The sequence below is a fragment of the Pogona vitticeps genome, chromosome 3, assembly GCF_051106095.1.
Source record: "Pogona vitticeps strain Pit_001003342236 chromosome 3, PviZW2.1, whole genome shotgun sequence".
In the NCBI taxonomy this organism is placed as follows: Eukaryota; Metazoa; Chordata; class Lepidosauria; order Squamata; family Agamidae; genus Pogona; species Pogona vitticeps.
In genome coordinates, this window is record NC_135785.1 from 144,618,403 (window position 1) to 144,624,099 (window position 5,697).

The following is a 5,697-nucleotide window of genomic DNA, read 5'->3' on the forward strand; positions in this document are numbered from 1 at the left end:
AGGCCTATTTGAATCAATGGAGTTGACTTACCAAATGCACATTGATTCATTGGGCTGGCTCTAGTGTGATTTTCTAAATTAACCCACATGATTTTGGCCATTGTGTCAATTTTTAAAAATATAATTCGGAAGTTTGGGGCACCATCTAGATTGCAACTCAGGTAGGTCATGGAGGGAGGGCAGATTTTCCCATCTGAACCCTACTGTAGTCTTTCCCATGCTTGCTACTTGTATTTTTATTGTAAATATAACTTCCTTTGGTGGAAATGACAAATTTCCATGCAGTGAGATGGTTATGAGCCCAAATCTGAATTGATATTATGGGAATAGGCATCTTTTGGATCAGAGTCTCAAATTTTCTGTTTCAAGAAACCACACTATCCACAAAACTTCTAATTATGATAAAGGTTTTACTTTAACCTTTTACTGAATGCAGGTTGTATATTAGTTCAGGGGATGTCAATTGTCTAGGCTAAATGAGGACTACCAGGGACTCTCCCACAGTATTTAAAAATGCCCCCAAATGGAAAATCATACTCCCCAGAGGTCTACAGGAACATTATTCTCCCTTTAGAGCTATTCCACCTCCCACCTCATCCATTTTTGCAGGGAATGAAATAACTTTTTTTAAAAACTAGTCATGAATGCCTAGTCACTTTCAGTTTTGAAAAGAGTGAAAGGTCCTTAAAGGTCTGAGAACTGTAACATGTGGTAGGTACTGTTGCGTAGTTTTGTATGTTTCTTTAAGTTTCTCTAATTGTGCAGCAAATACAGTGGACCCTTGACTTACAGACAGCTTGACTTACAGACTTTTTGAGTTACAGACTTCTCTGGCCGCAAAATTTAGGTTTGACTTGCAGCCTGAGAATTGACTTACAGACCAGAAAAAAACCAAAATGGAACAAAAACAGCCGGTTATGGGATTAATCGGTTTTCAATGCACTGTAGGTCAATGTAGACTTGACCTACAGACTTTTTGACTTGAGAACCGCCTTCCAATACGGATTATGTTCTCAAGTCAAGGTCCCGCTGTATGCAGAGATGCATAGAGCAGAATAGGTTCAAGTTCCCCAGTTTACTCCACCCCCTTTTCTCATCAATTGACACAGTATCAATAATTCACTCTGAGACAGTAATTGGAGAAAGAATAAAAGTTATTTTATTACTTACATTTGAACAGATCAAACTGACAAAGCATGTCTGCTTTGAGAAACAGGCCTCAATAGACTCCCTCTAGAGAGGGCGAAAACTCTGAGCAAAGAGGTGGGGCTCTCTTTGAGTTCAGAAGCAGGAGGGAATGATTGGTTAGTGCTGGATAGATTGACATGGAAGTGAGAGCTGGACCATAAAGAAAGCAGACCGCCGAAGAATTGATGCCTTTGAATTGTGGTGCTGGAGGAGACTCTTGAGAATCCCCTGGACTGCAAGGAGAACAAACCTATCAATTCTAAAGGAAATCAACCCTGAGTGCTCACTGGAAGGACAGATCCTGAAGCTGAGGATCCAGTACTTTGGCCATCTAATGAGAAGAAAAGACTCCCTGGAAAAAACCCTAATCTTGGGAAAGTGTGATGGCAAGAGGAGAAGGGGACGACCGAGGATGAGATGGCTGGACAGTGTCTGCGAAGCAACCAACATGAATTTGACACAACTCCGGGAGGCAGTAGAAGATAGGAGGGCCTGGCGTGCTCTGGTCCATGGGGTCACGAAGAGTCGGACACGACTAAACGACTAAACAACAACGACGGATAGATTGACAGTCACCCAAGCCCAAAAAGGTCCCTCCCAGCCGCACCTTCCAGAAGCAAAATGCAAGGTTTGGAAACACTCCAACAAGAAGTACCCTCAGACTCTCCAGGGCTGGCCACCCCTGCTGTAGTGCAATAAAAAGCATGTGGACCAAGTATCTGTTATCTAGAAAGTGTCATTCACTGGGACCACATAGCATATATGTGTGGCCTTTTAAAACCATGACGTCAAATGGGCTATGAGTAAAAACGAAATAAATGCAGGCTACACAGGATCAGGGACCAGTGAGTTTCCCCAATGAATGGCATACCAGATTGGGAATACGTACTTGTTTTCAGAAACCTTTGAATGTCTTATGGTTTCCAATTCAAATTCAGGCTTTTGTGAAATGAATTGAAAGTTCAAATAGATAGGACTAGCGGATTTGAACCACACATTTCATTCCACTTACGGTGAATTAGTAAATTGAATTGTGAATTATTTAATGGCAAAAAAAATTTTTGCAAAAATATTGCCCACTGAAGTCCATCGCTGTTTTCCAAGGCTACAGAAATAAAATCCAATTATTTGTCTTAAGGGGGATGAATAATTCAGATAGTTCTCAAATTTCAATAGGCCTACCAATTTTAGATGCATAAAAACTGTGGACCGTACATGTTCTTGAGAATCATTCAGATGAAGGTTACTCAGAAATAGTCACCCAACCATGCTTTTCATATATTTTGTAAACACTATATGTCACCTTGGGCTGTTCTGAGAAAAGGTGACCAAGGCATTCTAAATTTGAATAACACAAGTCGAATCTGAAATAAAATGTTGTAGCATGGACTGCTACAACCAGCCACAACCTGTTTTCTATTTCTACAAAGCTGCACATTTCCATCATGTGCCACAATTGTGCCATGACCCACCAGTTGCCCTGTCAGGAAACACTTAGAATAGAAGACTAATACCCACGTGGTATTGCAATACCACAAAATATGGCTGTCAAGATAACTGGAGTTGTTGTTTGATCCTGAGCCCACAAATGTGTGCACACATTTATTTGTGTGTGATAGAAATGTTATGCTAGCCAGGGTATACTTTTAAAAGCCTTGAAGTTAAAATAACCATTTAATTATAATATTTCCAGATCAGTTGCTAGCTAGAAACCAAAACAGTCCTCTCACGAAGTCATTTAGTACAGACTAGACTATGCAGCAATAAGAACGTAAGAGCAGCCTTTTTGTAATGGATAGGCTCTAAAGGCATCGTAAAAGATCCTCCACCATGTTTTCAGGTTGCAACACTGGTGAAGCTGTTTTGTGAGTAGCCTTGGGTAAGGGTGAAATTCTTCTGCATTCAACTTCAAACAGAGCTTAAAAAAGAGAAAAGGCACCAGAAAATGGCCGCCCTATGGAGGATCTTCGCTGGACGCTGAGGTATTTCACCCATTGGAACACACTGAGCAGTTTTCAATGCGTTTCAATGGGCTTTTTAATTTCGCTTGACGACAATTTCATTCTACAGTGATTTCGCTGGAACGGATTAACGTTGTCAAGCGAGGCACCACTGTATTATTGAAATCAATGATAGAATGAATTAACATTAGATTAAATACCAACTCAATGAATTTATCCTAATTGATTATTATGCATAATATAACTAATCAGATAACAAGCTAATTAGCATATATTTTTAATTAATAACTTATTGATAATTAATAAAATATTCAATCACACAATTAATTAACACCTTACTAAATAATTAAGAATTATTTAATCAATCCTCAATTACTACATTACTAAATAATTAAGAAATTACTATCCATTAAAATATTATTATGACTTATTTAATCAGCTTTCACTTAAATTTCACCAATTAAATTGTACATAATTAAAACAACTATTCAATCAATTGGGTAATTCAATTATTATTTATTCCACTATTTCCTAACTTATTGAAAACATCTGAACAAATCATCCTTGTCTAATAAATCCAAAACCGCTGCATTTTAATCCTTGCTCAAAAGTGTTTAAATTATTATTATTATTATTTATTTATTTAATTTATATCCCGCCTATCTAATCGTGGTGGACTACTCTAGGCGGCCAACAACAGAGATAAAATACAATAACATAAAACAGCATAATTACAACAACAATTAAAAATAGGGAAACAATAAAGGAGAGAAGAAAATCAAAAGTAATCTGGAGAGAAGGCCTGCCGAAACATCCAAGTCTTTAATAGGTTCTTAAAGGTGCCCAGCGAGGGAGCTCCGCGAATGCCAGGAGGTAAGTTATTCCAAAGGCGAGGAGCCACCGCCGAGAAGACCTTATTTCTTGTTTTCTCTTTTCGGGCCTCCCTCGGCGTTAAGCTCCTCAGCCTCACCTCCTGGCTCCCCCGTGTGACCCGGGTAGAACTTGGTGGGAGTAGGCGTTCCGCCAGGTATCGAGGCCCTAAACCGTTTAGGGCTTTATACGTAAGCATTAACACTTTGAAGTCGATGCGGAACCTGATGGGCAGCCAATGCAATGCGGCCAGAGTGGGCGAAATATGTTGGAATTTTTTCACTCCACTGAGTAATCTGGCCGCCGCATTCTGCACCACCTGTAATTTCCGCAGCAACCTCAAAGGAAGCCCCACGTAGAGCGCATTACAGTGGTCTAATCTTGAGATTACGAGCGCGTGTACTAAGATGGTGAGCGCCCCCACATCCAGGTAGGGCCACAGCTGGGCTATCCGCCTGAGGTGAAAAAAGGCGGTGCGGACCACCAACGCCACCTGTGACTCCATGGAGAGCACCGGGTCCAGATGGATCCCCAAGCTGCGTACACCATCCTTTGCAGGGAGAGTCACCCCCCCCAAAAGAGAGGGAGTTTCCCAAATCCCCAACTGTGGGAGGGCCCACCCTCAGTACTTCCGTCTTGTCCGGGTTCAGCCTAAGCCCGTTCTTCTGCAGCCATTCCAGTATAGTCCCCAGGCAGCGCTGAAGGCACAGGATGGCTTCTCCTGCAGTTGGCAAAAAGGAGATGTAGAGCTGCGTGTTGTCCGCATACTGGTGACACGAAGCACCACACCCCCTGATGACCCCACCCAGCGGCCTCATATAGATGTTAAATAGCATTGGGGAGATAATCGACCCCTGTGGAACCCCACAATTGAGGCTCCACGGGGCCGAGACTCTCTCCCCAAGCTGAACTCTCTGGGGGCGGTCCTCCAAGAAGGAACGGAGCCAGGACAATGCCAGGCCACCTATTCCCAACTCGGAGAGCCTCCCCAGGAGGATACCGTGGTCAATGGTATCAAAGGCCGCTGAGATGTCGAGGAGGACCAACAGGGACACTTTGCCCCTATCGGCCTCCCTCAATAGGTCATCACACAGGGCGACCAAAGCCGTTTCTGTGCCGTGGCGCAGCCTGAAGCCCGACTGGAATGGATCCAGGGCATCTGTTTCATCCAGGAGCGCTTGAAGCTGGTCGGCCACCACCCTCTCGACTACCTTGCTAAGGAAAGAAACATTGGCGACGGGCCTGTAGTTGCCAATTTCGTCCGCCGCCAAACTAGGTTTCTTCCTGATGGGCCTAATGAGTGTGTCCTTCAGGGCAGATGGAAATCTGCCCTCAAGGAGAGACCCATTTATTATAGCCGTGGCCCACTCCGTTGTTAGTGGCCTGGCTGCTTTGATTAGCCAGGCCGGGCAAGGGTCCAAAGAGGAGGTGGTGGCACGACAGCGGTCAAGCGCCCTGGAGACAGTGTCAGGCGTAACAGGTTGAAAGGTGTCCAGGATCACCGGGCAAGACGGAGCGCTGGACATCTCAGCTTGACTCAGCTCGAATTATTTCATTTTATTTCTTTGTATATATATATATATTTATTCAAGAGGAAACCCCTGCGTGCTTGCAAAACAGCCCCGCCAGGCCAACTAGCGCTGTTCCCTCCCGACAGTTGAATTTCACATGCGGGGGG